Here is a 15,912-nt window from a genome sequence, read left to right as displayed (position 1 = left end):
TAGAGTGCATTTTCAGTTAGATCCGCACGCAGGTGAGTGTGATGTGTGTGAGTTACAGAGTTTGGGTCATTTGTAATTGGGAAAAGATCATGCGTGGTTGAACCTTGAGGTACGCACAAGGACGATGTGCATTTATATACAATTGATAAAACCATGTATGACGATTACTTACACCTCTATTTTTTTTGAAGCCTAAATAGTGAGTTGCATCATTGTGTATCTCTACTACTTATAAAGGCACGAAGTGCCGTAGGAAAACTAAATCATAGCCGTACATGCATGTCCATCGAACGACCTAGCTTCATTCGTTCTCCCCACCAAGAAATCTGTTCTCCCCTCCCAGCCCACCCCCGAAATATATGTTACATTCCATATCTCATATGCTTAGATCCGAAAATTATGCTGCAAACCATCCATGCACGCCCAGCACTCCTTTAATGGTTTGACCCATGCGTGGACTCTGCCCTTTCTCCTGGCGATGCAGACCTAGCCGCCGCAATTCCTCGAGGAGCTCGCGCAACACTCCTTTCATGGTTCGACCCATGCCTCGACGCCACCCTTCTCCTGGTGATGTAGACCATGCCGCTGCAATTCCTCGAGGAGCTCCGCCGGGAGTGCCATGTTTATTAGGTTGGAAACCAGTTTAGCACCATCGTCACCGGAGATCGGCTTTAATGTTGAGTAAATTTTTAGGGAAGGCAAGTCGACCACAGACCAATCAGCGACTTGGGGCGACAACGCCGTACACCGGCACCTGCCGCGAAGCACCTCCCACCACTGTGCATAGCCCTACATCGAAGTTGCGTGGCCCGATACAATCACAAAAACATTCAGATAACTTTTTCTTGCCATGGACTACTGGACATTGATTTATTCAGGTTAAGTATCCTGGAGATGGGGAGGAGCAGAACGTCTTGCAAATGACGAGCCTGAATCTGATGGACAAGATGTTGGTAGTTCGGGGCACAAGGCTCGCGGTCAATATCTGGGAAGTGGTAGGTACTGTATACAGATACAATGATCAAAATGTGACTGCAATTGGTTCAAGTACGCAATCCTGAATGTTCATTTTTTTCTTGTGGTCAAGGACACCTTGGCATTCTTGTTCATGTTCAATCTCATCAGCCGTTCAACGCTCAACAGCTTAGTATGCAGATCACCTTCATATGATTTTGTTGCTACTTTTAATTTTGTTTTTGCAGTATTATATATCGGTACGAGAGGTTAGGGAAATAGAATGAGCTTGTTGTATTGATGTATTTTTTTCTTGGGAAATTTGGATTATTCTGTGCAAGTTTGCTCTCTCTGATACATTGATACTACAGCTGGATCAGTGGTTGTGCATATGGGAATTTTGGTCATATACTCATATGCTTTTCGGTAGTGCTGCAGATAAATATTTGGCATTCTTAATGGTTCTTCATACTATACTGAACATACCTTTGTTTTAAACATCATGGCAGACGTTTCTTCTAATCCTAATTGGAACGAAGTTTGATCATCTGGCGAGGCTTCCTCTTCAGATGCAATGCACAGTGTTAACGAGGTACTACATTTCATAATAGTACCTTGTGATCAAAATACTGTTCACCTTTTTTCCTTCGTTTGTATCTTGGGAAGTAGCGTAAGAAGATGAGACCATTCGTTGGTTCTGACAACCTGGGTTGGGTTGCACTGCACATGTGTATTTCATGTGATACAGTGCACATAACCGGGGCCAACAATTTTAGAGTCCTTCTATGGTTAACCATTAGTATTGGTAGATTTTTGGTTTAGTAGTCAGAAACCACAAGATGTATTTACTGATTTTATTAGAGCCACAAATATCTCATGCAAGTGACCACATCAATAGAGCCCATATCAAAACCTAAATCGAGCATAGGGGACTAACTAAGACTGAACTAATCCGAGAAAGATTTAACATACATCAAAATTATTGCACACTCAAGAATATTCACGAAGTAGGCCCGATATATCAGGATTTCGGTGATGATTTTTTGTCAAAAAAACAATCAGTTCGTCTAAGTAACAGGATGGGTGCTTGGACACTGTAATGGTTAGGGTACTTCAGTTTCAACAACCCGTATGAAAACTTATATTGCCTAAAATGTTTTTAGTGCAAACCTAAAATGTGATCCACGGTCAGAGAATGTCATTTCTTCCGAAAAAGTTTATCATATATGAAATTCTTGTAGGCAGATATTATGGGCTATGTCCATTGGATTTTTCTTTATGTTGTTATTTACTTGTAAAGAAATGCGTCCGATTTGATTAGATGGATGAGGATCCGGGACACAACTGGTCGATCAATAATGTGTATTGAGCTCTCCATGTGATTTCCATATACACGGGAAGAAGAGAGGAGAGGCGAGAGTTGCATGGTGTGACTCCAACACTCAGCATAAAAGATTTTTAGATGGAAGATGGATAGATGGGAACTACTTTGTCTCTGATGGTGAGAATTTGATTTGGCAATTATCATAAAAGTTTCTTTAATTATGAATCGTGCATTGCACGTACATACTTACTAGTATTTTTAGGGAGTGACTAGACAACAGCCGTCTGTTTTCTAATTGAGGAACACACACTTTTTTCTAGCCAATGAAATGATGTCAATCGGTCAACTTAATACAAAACTCAATGAATAATCCTCCATTAGAAAAGTGTCTGTTTCGTCCAGACAAAACAGATACATTTTAGTTCAGCCCACCGGTAAGCTTTCCCAGTTTTGAGTCTTCAGTATCCGTTGTAACGGCTTCTTTTCACAAAGGCCAGAAGACCATAATACTGAAGACAAAGACACTGAAAGCCTGACTCAAAAATCCCATCTCGTCACACTCAAGCACATCCCCTCTAAGCCTAGACAAACATGTTTAGATCTTCTCCAGCAAGAAAACTATATCACCTGCTCCAAGCACACGATCGACGAAAAAGGCCGCGACATCGCCTCGTCCATGATCCAAGCAAAAACCGTGGGAGATCGAGACGCTACCACAGGAAGAATGGAGGGGAATAGCGCATGTGAAGATCAACAACCTCCGGAGAAGAAGGAAGAAATTCTACAAGAAAACTTACTTGGAATTGGAGATACATTGAGGTTTTATGTATGGTCCCAAAACTCCCAGTGATCTGTGATGGAGTGCTATTCATGTTCAAAGATACTAGCAGATTCATAAATGTTTTGTGCATGTGATTTGAGGGTTGTAGTGAGTAGTTACACACCTTGATTAACATCAATTTCTCCGAGCACTCTCGTTTAGATGCAGTTCCTGCAAAAAACACAGCACACATGATCACAACTTGTTGTCTACCTGACCGTGAGTTCCAAAAATGAGCGACACAAATAGAAAACACATTCACAAGAGAAATTGAATATATACTAGCTTATGATTGATTAAACAGACATATATATATAAAGAAAGGCAAACTTAAAATTCCTGGACCAAGGGATACTTACTGGAGCTGCTGCAATGACAATTGCGGTCCAAAATATGCTTCTTCAGGTCTGCTGCAAAAGTAACCAGATTGTACTGCGCAAGAAACTGATGAGAGCGCACCGGCAAACAAAACAACACAAAAAGACACATAGACAAGCCTTAAACCAAATGTAAAAACCATGAGAAATCAAGCATACTCCGTAAGTTTCAGGAATAATCTAGCCCACGTCTGGCAATTACAAACTTAAAACAATAAAAGGAAAAAGGAAAATAATGAGACAAAAGTCTTGGAGTTCAAGGTGCTGAATCCGCCCATCCTGAGTTCGTTTGCGCAGACTCCTAAGGGGTGCTACTCATGCTAAAAAAAAAGCACCTCACATATCTTATCTAACAACGTATAGTCATGGGAGGGATCATTCACCCGTTGGTAATTTTTTTTAGAAGTCTTGGAACTAAAACAAAGGGCACATGACAAAAGTCCTTATTGTTGACGGAAGCGGTTCAAAATTATTTAAGTCTAGGGTTTTCTATGTCACTCTCTTCTGATGATGAATTTTGAGCAATTGCATTTCCTTTACTGTCCCATTTCTCATCACATGGTGTGATTTGAACGGGTTCAGCAGCATTGCGACTAAACTTGAAAATGAAAAATTCACTAGCTTCCATTTTGAAATCAGACATAAACCTCTCCCTCTCGTGCCTAGATATGCAGGTTTTGGTTGCGAACTTCTGCATGTTGAATGTGTAATCCTCTCCATTTACCATATCCACATAATACATGTTGTTGGGTCCATTGTAAATAGAGTTTTCCCTCCCCCCTTACATAACATGGGACAATCTGTAGACGTCAAAGAAACAAAAAATGAGTTCACGACACAAAAGCAAATAGAACTAAGATATATAGAACAAACATGTATTGCCGCCATGCACCATGTCTAATCTGTTATTCCTTTACTGCATGATGCATCAGTGCTTTTGCCCACAACACATTCCATCTTCACATGTGTGCATGTAAAAACATGGAAACAACTTAATAAAGACAATGTTGAATTAAATATAAACTCCATAAAAAATACAGAACACTAGACAGAGTTGAACTAAGATGACATTGACATGGTGAAAACTACTAACCTAGTTCATGGCAGCCTATGAGAAGCTGTGGGGACAGCTGGTAAGACCCATTCCGCTAATCCCTTACACCACAGCCACGTGTAACGCCATGAGCCCATCGGTGATGCCATACCAATTGCAAGAGACAAGTATCAAACAGTTGATGTGCACTAACAAAATATATTAATAAAATGAGAGTGGCGTACGGAAGGAAACGAGCAACCCCCACCGTACGTTAGAGTAGATCTAGCTAGTGAGGAATACAAGGTGGTGGCGAATGCTAACTGAAGGCTGAAGGCTGAATGCTAACTGAAAAAATGAATACATGGTAATGATGGAATAAATTAGTGACGAACTGAAATAAATACAAAAGAATAATAGAGAGACTAGTTTTGGGATAATAAAAAAATTAAAGGACTGAAACAATGAAATAATGAGGGTAGTAAGTGAGAAACTAAAATACTCAGGAGACTGAAACATTGAAGCTAAAACAAGAATGAAAGTATGAACTAAAGATTAGCTGAAAAAATACAACATTGAAGTCTCTCACATTAGAGATATCTCACACTATGGAATGACTAAAATACACAATACAAAGATACTAATAAAATGAGATAATATAGAACTGAGCAAAAATTGGCTAAGCATAGAAGACGAGACTGAGAAACTGAGAATAAAAATTAGATACATGGAACTGAGACTGTGATAAATGAGAACATGAAGTGAGGAACAAATATGAATAAGTAAACAAGAATAGAGAGATCGAGAGGACTGAGAAAATATGACTGAGCAAATTTAATACTGGGAAACAATTAAGATGAACTGAGAGACTTAACAAACAAACTGAGCCACAACTGAAAAACTAAGATACTAAGTGAAATGCCAAGAAAATGAGTGATGGATTAATGAGAGACTTACGACAATCAAATGAGAAACTAAATAAGGAGACTAAACAATGAGAGACTGATAATTGAAGAACATAGGCTAACTGAAAAAATTAGAAACCGAGGAGCTAAGAAACTGAGGACTGAAAAAAGAAACCGAGGAACTCACTACATTAAATGTTGAAGAGAAAAGAAGAAATTGAAGAACTAAGTGACTGGAAAGGTGATACTAAATCGAGAATGAACAAAGAGAGAGAATGAAAAACAATGAAACTGAGGGACTGAAAAAAGATATAACAAGTAAATATTACACATTTAACTCATCTAATAGTGTGTGCACGCATCTCCAAATTAGCAGTGACATTGTCGTACCTTGTCAGAATTGTTACACATCCCTGATAATTAATTATGAACACTATTTTTTAGATATAGATCTCCTAGTGATAGCTATACATTCTATGAGGCTATGACTAGACACTTAGTTCGAAACAAATTCACTAGAGTGTCCACAACTAGAGCGCACGTCAGAAAAACACGCTCGGTCGATTCATGATCATGTGTACATGAACAGGAGTTCTAAGGCAGTAAGATTTCTTATCCACACTCCTTGGATTACAGAATTTATTCGTGTGCATACATGACAACTAATTGTGTGTTTGGATGTGATGGAAAATTGTTCCGGGTAGTAAAAATAGATGCTACTTCTTGAGTGAAGATGCTGAAATATTATCTATTCGCCATGTTCGAAAAACACATCATAGGCAACTTATCGTGACAAACATGTGCATCAAATGTGTACATGCTCTAACACACAATCACAGGAAAAAATGAAGGTTGTCGCTTTCACTTAAAAATCGTGGGTTATCTGCACAAACAATTGAGCTAAACAGTCACAGACTCATCTCCAATGCACGTTCAGTAAAATTCAGAGCTAAAATGCTCTCTACAATCTGACAGTGAAACACACAGGTTCACAAACTCATATAATAAATCTTCACCAAGAAAAAAGTACTATCATATTATCTGCACAAACAATTGAGCTAAACATTCAACCACGGATTACTACAAAGTGTAACAAAGGTTCATCAATTCATACAACACAGGTTCACAAATTCAATCTAGTATATCAGAATAGTAGAGGAACATATAGAGGCACAAAAATGTTTAGAAAAACACACACGCGAAAGGGGGTGAAGACTCTAAAAGTAAGGGCAATGAGAAGAACTCAAAATATCCTACCAACCTCTTGGTTAATCCTCTAGCAGACGAGCATGAAGTTGTACTCATCTATTTTATCTCCTAGTCGAGGAACTGAAATGGAAAACCACATACGGGAGCAGCAAATACGAACCGCCCAAGCCACGGAGCTCCTGGGCACAAATCAAACAGAATAAAAGATGAGAGAGCAGAGACTGAAACACACACGGACACCAGAGCCTCACCTCCGCCTCCATCCAGTGACTGGATCCGCAACCCGCCACGGCGCCACCTGAATAGGACCAAGCCGGTGATGACCTCGTGGTCACGAATACGCAGCCCTCGAGCTTTAGTACATCGGAAAACAATCTGACGCTGGACAAGACCACCACATCTGAACAACACATCTGATCACCGGCGAACAAATGAGAGAGCAGACAAAGCAAAAAAAAAAATCAGAGAAGAACCTCTCTCCGCGGCGGCGGACATGGCTTCCATCCCGGCAAGCCACCGCTCAGTCGGTGACCGCCCGATAAGGAATCCCCGTGGACCTCTCCGCCATGAGCTCACCCTATCTCAAATTCCCATCTGACCTCGAGAAAAACGAAGACGAAATGATACGGTGAACACACAGTGCGACCCAGAGCTAGCCCAAACATCAGGGGGATGCGCTGAGAACTGAGAAGAGAATCAACAGACAGAAAAGTGTCTGTTCACCAATTGAAAAACAGCTAGCTATTTACTAGGAAAAGTGTATTTTTATTGATTTTTGTGTAAAAATAATGTAGCAAAAAACAAAGTGTTGGAGAAGAGAACTTAAAGAACGGAAGACTAAGCTATGCTAAATTACAAGAAATTCGTTACCCAGGCCCGAAGGCCAATGTAGGACTTCCTCTTAGCTTTGTGAACCAGCAGCGCCAACTCCTCTTTAAACTTGTGTCTGCAGCGATAAAGGTTTCGATTGATTCCTTTAAAAACAAAGTTATTCCTAGTCGTCCAAATTGACCAGGAAATCAGCATAATAATCTCCATGAAAAAAGGCTGCTGAATTTTGGCTTCTAAGCTCTGAACCACATCTTGAACCACCATATGCCCATCTGTCAGTGTTGGAACAACTTACTGCAAAAGAACAAGAGAAGAACAATTGGTCTCTTGTTTCTAAAGCAGATCCATTACGCATAATGCAGGTGTAATCCGGCAAGAAAAACCTCTTCCTTTGCAACATGGCTCTAGTATTCAATCTGTTATGAAAAAAGCAGCAAAAAAACACTTTATGCTTCTCCTGACAGCAGATCTTCCAAAGCCAGGAAATGACAGGCAGCACAGGCCCTTGCTTCATCAAATCCTTGTACATATATGATACTTTATATCCTGGAGCTGCAGCAGTCGCTGACCAGTTATCTTTCTCCAAGGAAATTTGTGTCTCTTGTATAAGAGAAAGTAACTGAAATTTATTTATAGCTTGGATAGACAGTGTCAAATGAAAGAGAGAAGAAACCTCCACAATGGTGAGAACATTCTTGACAGAAAGTGTGGCATCCTTGACAAATGTGAAAAGGATAGGCCATTTTATTGATAGAATTTCACTATTCCATAAATCTATCCAAAAGAGCACAGTCACCCCACTGTTGAGTATGCATGATGCCTTTGCCTTGTAAAGATCAAGATTTTTCAAGCAGTCTTTCCACTAGAAAGATATATCTCTATGTCTAAGAGGTGGCAGAGCATGGTGATAATAAGACTCCCAGACCAATTGTATCCAAGGAGTATTGTCATGATTACAAAACTTATGAATGTGTTTCATGAGGAGACAATTATTCTGGACTGACAACTTGAGGACTCCCAATCCACCCTGATCTTTTGGTCTACAAACCATATTCCAGGAGGCCAAAGGAGGAGTTTTACTATTGAGATCCTTGTTTCTCCATAGGTAGTGTCTTCTATATTTGTCACATTCATCCACAACCCACTGGTACAATTTGAGTGTACTCATAGAGAAAATTGGCAAGAAAGAGAGAACTGAATTAACAAGTCTTAACTTGCTTTCATAGTTAAGATACATGGCACATGAGGGCAACCTCCTCTGGATGCACATTATCAGTGGCATAAAATATTCTTTTGGTGGCTTGGAGATACTAAGGGGTAACCCAAGATATAAAAATAATAGATTTTTTAAGTTGACAATTGAGAGCAGAGGTAAATAAGTTCACTCTATCATTAGGAATATTAATGGGTATCAAATTGGATTTCTCGTAATTAACTCTGAGACCAGTAGCCTCCCCAAATCTATGGAGCAGAACCTTTAGATGTATTAACCGATGTACATCCGCTTGCATGATAACAAGGGTATCATCAGCATATTGCACTATTAGGAATGAAGAAGAGCACTGAAGAGCCAGAGGCCTGTGAATATAATTTTCCCTCATTGCATGATTAACCATGGACTGTAGAGTGTCTGCGGCAAGAACAAACATCAAAGGAGAAAGAGGGTCTCCCTGCCTCACTTCTCTCCTACGCTTGAAGATTAAACCAGGCACTCCATTCAACATAACAGAGGAGGTGGCAGAAGCAAGAATCTGCTTGATCCATGAGCACCACTTCTGGCCAAATCCCTTTTTCTGCAGAACAGTGTTTCTTCATTGCCTCGCCTAAGAAGCATGCGATGTTTCATCAGTATCTCCCCTAGATTACTTATTACCATGTTCTCTCTCGCCGTGTTCCCTACCTTTCTCTTCCATTCTTTCTTCCTCGCTAATCCCCAAAATGGTCATCAACCGTGGAGATACGCCACAAGCATACCTTGAAGACGGTGGGGCACCGATGCAAATCACCTTGATCACCACCACGAGTGTCTACGTAAGGCTTTGACCCCCGCAATCATCTCTCTAAGCGCATGGGCGCCAGTGTTACCGGTCAGCCGTCGGTGAGACATCATGAGTAGTGTACACTGTCAAGCTTGTTATAGCTAGCTTGGCTAATTTAACGCCGGTGGCCGTCGGACACCCTTGTTCCCGCCCTCCTCCTCCTAGATCTTATCTCCCAGGTAGCATGATAGTGGAATGTTCTATCACTAAGACGAGAATCAAACGTTCGGCTCATATCGTACCTAGAGCTCTGGCGATAACCAGAGCGACTAGGGTTTCTCGCCTTCGCTACCGAATCTAATTCGGCCACGGAGTTCGTTCTGCCCCCGATCTGCTGCCTGTACCCTAGTACCGGTATAGATTGGGGTTCTGCTGCAGTTTCCTTTGCTCGGTTCTAGGGTTCTTGGTGAGATCGTGATAACCCACAAGTATAGGGGATCGCAGCAGTCTTCGCGGGTAGTAAAACCCAATTTATTGATTCGACACAAGGGGAGACAAAGAATACTTGGAAGCCTTAACAGCGGAGTTGTCAATTCAGCTGCACCTGGAAACAGACTTGCTCGCAAGAGTTTATCAGTGGTAACAGTTTTATAACGATGCAGTAGTAGAATAACAGTAGCAGAGTAACGAGACAATGTAGTGATTATAGTAAACAGCAGGATTAAAATACTGTAGGCACGGGGACGGATGACGGGTGTTGCATGGATGAGAGAAACTCATGTAACAATCATAGCAGGGCATTTGCAGATAATAATAAAACGGTGTCGAAGTACAAAGCAATCAACATGCATGTGTTCCAATTATAGTCGTACGTGCTCGCAATGAGAAACTTGCACAACATCTTTTGTCCTACCAGCCGGTGGCAGCCGGGCCTCAAGGGAATCTACTGGATATTAAGGTACTCCTTTTAATAGAGTACCGGAGCAAAGCATTAACACTCCATGAACACATGTGATCCTCACATCACTACCATCCCCTCCGGTTGTCCCGATTTCTGTCACTTCGGGGCCATTGGTTCCGGACAGCGACATGTGTATACAACTTGCAGGTAAGATCATAAACAATGAATATCATGATGAAACAATAACATGTTCAGATCTGAGATCATGGCACTCGGGCCCTAGTGACAAGCATTAAGCATAACAAGTTGCAACAATATCATCAAAGTACCGATTACGGACACTAGGCACTATGCCCTAACAATCTAATGCTATTACATGACCAATCTCATCCAATCCCTACCATCCCCTTCAGCCTACAGCGGGGGAATTACTCACACATGGATGGGGGAAACATTGCTGGTTGATGGAGAGGCGTCGGTGGTGATGATGGCGATGATCTCCTCCAATTCCCCGTCCCGGCGGAGTGCCAGAACGGAGACTTCTGGCTCCCGAGACGGAGTTTCGCGATGTGGCGGCGTTCTGGAGGGTTTCTGGCGACTTCGGCTTCTTTCTGTGCGTTTTTAGGTCGAAGGCAATAAGTAGTCCGAAGGAGGGCATCGGGGGCCAGCCGAGGGGGCGACACACTAGGGCCGCGCGCCCCCCTCCTGGGCCGTGCCGCCCTAGGGTGTGGGGCCCTCGGGCCTCCTCCCGACTTGTCCTTCTGGCTCCGTCAGTGTTCTGGGAAAATAGGGCCTTCTGCATAAATTCTGAGGATTTTCCTGAAAGTTGGATTTCTGCACAAAAACGAGACACCAGAGCAGTTCTGCTGAAAACAGCGTTAGTCCGTGTTAGTTGCATCCAAAATACACAAATTAGAGGCAAAACAATAGCAAAAATGTTCGGGAAAGTAGATACGATTTGGACGTATCAGATCGCTGTGGATATGGCGAGCCCGGCGGCAAGCTCGTCGAGTCAAGCTGGTGAAACGGGATCGCAGAAGGGATTGATGATTGATACGTCTCCAACGTATCCATAATTTCTGATGTTTCATGCTTGTTTTATGACAATACTTACATGTTTTGCTTGCACTTTATAATTTTTTTATGCATTTTACAGAACTAGCCTATTAACAATATGCCACAGTGCCAGTTCCTGTTTTCTGCTGTTTTTGGTTCCAGAAAGGCTGTTCGGGCAATATTCTCGGAATTGGACGAAATCAACGCCAAAGATCTTATTTTTCCCGGAAGGTTCCAGAACACCAAAGTAGAGTCGGAGGAGAGCCAGGGGGCCACCACACATGTGGGCGGCGCGGCCCCAGGCCTGGCCGCGCCGGCCTAGTGTGGAGCCACCCTGTAAGCCCTCCTGCGCCGCCTCTTCGCCTATTTAAGCCCTTTCGACCTAAAAACGCGATACCAATTGACGAAACTCCACAAAGACTCCAGGGGCGCCGCCGCCATCGCGAAACTCCAATTCGGGGGACAGAAGTCTCTGTTCCGGCACCCTGCCGGGACGGGGAAGTGCCCCCGGAAGCCATCTCCATCGACGCCACCGCCTCCATCATGCTCCGTGAGTATTATAATGCTTGCAATATGTTCTTATGTAAGTTTTGCTGTACCGGTTCATACTTGTGTTTGTTTCAAATAGCCTTGCTAGCCTAAACCTTGTATCGAGAGGGAATACTTCTCATGCATCCAAAATCCTTGAGCCAACCACTATGCCATTTGTGTCCACCATACCTACCTACTACATGGTATTTCTTCGCCATTCCAAGTAAATACTTCGTGTGCTACCTTTAAACAATTCAAAAGTTGTTATCTCTTATTTGTGTCAATGTTTTATAGCTCATGAGGAAGTATGTGGTGTTTTATCTTTCAATCTTGTTGGGCAACTTTCACCAATGGACTAGTGGCTTCATCCGCTTATCCAATAATTTTGCAAAAAGAGCTGGCAACGGGGTTCCCAGCCCCAATTAATTAACTTCATTAATAATTCTCTTCACATGTTTTGCTCTGATTCATCAGTAAGCAACTTAATTTTGCAAATAGACACTCCTCCATGGTATGAGATTGTTGGAAGGCACCCGGGGATTCGGTTAGCCATGGCTTGTGTAAGCAAAGGTTGGGAGGAGTGTCAACCATAAATAAAACTAAAGTACATGTGTAAACAAAAGAGGAGAGGGATGATCTACCTTGCTGGTAGAGATAACGTCCTTCATGGGAGCCGCTCTTTGAAAGTCTGTTTGATGAGGGGGTTAGAGTGCCCACTACCATTCGTTGACAACAACAAACACCTCTCAAAATTTTACTTTTATGCTGTCTATATGATTTCAAAACTTGAAAAGCTCTAGCACATGATTTAATCCCTGCTTCCCTCTGCGAAGGGCCTTTCTTTTACTTTATGTTGAGTCAGTTTACCTACTTCCTTTCATCTTAGAAGCAAACACTTGTGTCAACTGTGCATTGATTCTTACATACTTGCTTATTTGCATTCATCATATTACTTTATGTTGACAATTATCCATGAGATATGCATGTTGAAAGTTGAAAGCAACTGCTGAAACTTATATCTTCCTTTGTGTTGCTTCGATGCCTTTACTTTGAATTTATTGCTTTATGAGTTAACTCTTGTGCAAGACTTTTGATGCTTGTCTTGAAAGTACTCTTCATGAAAAGTTTTGCTATATGTTATCTATTTGTTAGCAACTATAGATCATTGCCTTGAGTCACTTCATTCATTTCATATGCTTTGTAATAGTATGATCAAGGTTATGTAAGTAGCATGTCACTACAGAAATTATTCTTTTTATCGTTTACCTACTCGAGGACGAGTAGGAACTGAGCTTGGGGATGCTGATACGTCTCCAACGTATCCATAATTTCTGATGTTCCATGCTTGTTTTATGACAATACTTACATGTTTTGCTTGCACTTTATAATGTTTTATGCATTTTACAGAACTAACCTATTAACAAGATGCCACAGTGCCAGTTCCTGTTTTCTGCTGTTTTTGGTTCCAGAAAGGCTGTTCGGGCAATATTCTCGGAATTGGACGAAATCAACGCCAAAGATCTTATTTTTCCCGGAAGGTTCCAGAACACCGAAGTAGAGTCGAAGGAGAGCCAGGGGGCCACCACACATGTGGGCGGCGCGGCCCCAGGCCTGGCCGCGCCGGCCTAGTGTGGGGCCACCCTGTCAGCCCTCCTGCGCCGCCTCTTCGCCTATTTAAGCCCTTTCGACCTAAAAACGCGATACCAATTGACGAAACTCCAGAAAGACTCCGGGGCGCGCCGCCATCGCGAAACTCCAATTCGGGGACGAAGTCTCTGTTCCGGCACCCTGCCGGACGGGGAAGTGCCCCCGGAAGCCATCTCCATCGACGCCACCGCCTCCATCATGCTCCGTGAGTAGTTCCCCCATGGACTACGGGTTCTAGCAGTAGCTAGTTGGTACTCTCTATCCTATGTACTTCAATACAATGATCTCATGAGCTGCCTTACATGATTGAGATCCATCTGATGTAATCGGTGTTGTGTTTGTTGGGATCCGATGGATGATACATTATGATTAGTCTATCTATAAAGTTTGTGAAGTTATTGTTGCTGCAATCTTGTTATGCTTAATGCTTGTCACTAGGGCCCGAGTGGCATGATCTTAGATTTAAGCTCTATAATTATTGCTTAGATTGTATCTACAAGTTGTATGCACATGTCGCTGTCCGGAACCAAAGGCCCCGAAGTGACAGAAATCGGGACAACCGGAGGGGATGGCGGTGATGTGAGGATCACATGTTTTCACGGAGTGTTAATGCTTTGCTCCGGTGCTCTATTAAAAGGAGTACCTTAATATCCAGTAGATTCCCTTGAGGCCCGGCTGCCACCGGCTGGTAGGACAAAAGATGTTGTGCAAGTTTCTCATTGCGAGCACGTACGACTATATATGGAAAACATGCCTACATGATTAATGAATTGATGTTCTTTCTTAATGCTTTATCAATCCTATCAATTGCCCAACTGTAATTTGTTCACCCAACACTTGTCACTTGTTATTGGAGAGTTACCACTAGTGTAGATCGCTGGGAACCCCGGTCCATCTCTCATCATCATATACTCGTTCTACATGTCATTGGAAGTAGTATCAACTATTCTCTGGTGCCATTGCCACTGTGTTACTATTACCGCTGCTGTGTTACTATTACTATTGCTCTCATATTACTGCTGCTTTCACATCACCCCTGTTACTAGTGCTTTTCCAGGTGCAGCTGAATTGACAACTCAGTTGTTAAGGCTTATAAGTATTCTTTACCTCCCCTTGTGTCGAATCAATAAATTTGGGTTTTACTTCCCTCGAAGACTGCCGCGATCCCCTATACTTGTGGGTTATCAAGACTGTTTTCTGGCGCCGTTGCCGGGGAGGCATAGCTCTACTCATAAGTTCACCTGGGGAGTACACTCTACCTCTCTCTCTATTTTAGTTTTATTTTATTTTGTTTTGCTTAGTTTACTTTTGTCTAGTTTATTTGTGCTTAGTTTATTTCTGTTTAGTATTATTTTGCTTAGTTTACTTTTGCTTAGTTTCTTTTTGTCTTGTTTTATTTTTCTCATATACCCAAAAATCCATAAAAATTTGAAAAATCGAAAAATTAAAAACTGCTGTTATGGGAGAACCCACAACTTATTTGGAGCTTATAGAATATTATAATAATTATAGAGAATCAAGAACTGGTAAAGTAATGAGTGCTGTGATAGAAAAATTGAATTCAATTGCTAAAATCTTGCTTAAACGCCATGATATAAATTGTTGCTCTAAAGAGGATACTAAACATCTTAAATTTCAATGTGGCTTTAGTGAAGAAGTTTTAATTAAGAACTATAATTGGAATAACTATATTCATCTTGGGTTTGAAGAGGTAGAACAATTTGTCTTATTTATGGGAGCCTCTGAAATAGAATCCTTCATGGCTAAAAATTATGAAACTTGTGTTGTTTGTAAGGACCTTAAAGATTATGTCTCTTCTATCCTTAATTTTTGCAATGAAAGTTACAATGATAATCCTTATATCATTGATTATAAAGAGAGACTCACTAATACACAAGAATGCACTCACAATTTGCAGGAACCTGTGGAAGAAGAAATTGATGAACCTGAAAGCTCGTTGGATGAAAAAGAGGAGGAGATTGATGAACCTGAAAGCTCATTGGATGAAAAAGAAGAGGAGAGTGATGAACAAAAGGAGGAAGAATGGATTAGCTACCCATGCCAACCTTCTAATGAGAGTAACTCTTTATCTCTTAAATTATTTGATTGTCCTCCATGCTTACCGAAAGAGGTTGAATGTTATGTTCCTGTGGATTCTCTTGAAATATTCCCTATGAGTAAAACTTGTGAGAATAATTATGCTACTGTTATATATGATAATCCATGCTACTTTGATAAATCTTATGATAATGCTTTGTTTGTGCCTGATGTCGAAATGCATGGTACTAAAGAATTTTGCTTAGCAAATGTTTATGATAAAGCTCTAGATGATGGTCCTATGTTAC

At 41.5% G+C, this 15,912-nt stretch overlaps 1 long non-coding RNA gene across 4 annotated transcripts; it reads right to left on the bottom strand.

Annotated features, from left to right (window-relative positions):
• Positions 1–2,633: 2,633 nt before the first annotated feature.
• Positions 2,634–7,369, bottom strand: LOC127331555 (uncharacterized). Of its 4 annotated transcripts, none has more exons than XR_011751470.1 (5): positions 6,874–7,369; positions 3,458–6,801; positions 3,223–3,269; positions 3,076–3,129; positions 2,634–2,988 (listed from the first exon to the last, which is right to left on the bottom strand). It is a non-coding gene; the product is annotated as an uncharacterized lncRNA (long non-coding RNA). The 4 variants fall into 4 exon arrangements; XR_007869866.2 differs by having other exon boundaries at positions 3,458–7,022; positions 7,096–7,369; XR_007869865.2 differs by having other exon boundaries at positions 3,458–4,856; positions 6,675–7,362.
• Positions 7,370–15,912: the final 8,543 nt, after the last annotated feature.

The sequence above is a fragment of the Lolium perenne genome, chromosome 2 (assembly GCF_019359855.2).
Source record: "Lolium perenne isolate Kyuss_39 chromosome 2, Kyuss_2.0, whole genome shotgun sequence".
Lineage (NCBI taxonomy): Eukaryota > Viridiplantae > Streptophyta > Magnoliopsida > Poales > Poaceae > Lolium > Lolium perenne.
This window is presented reverse-complemented; position numbering and strand designations above follow the sequence as displayed.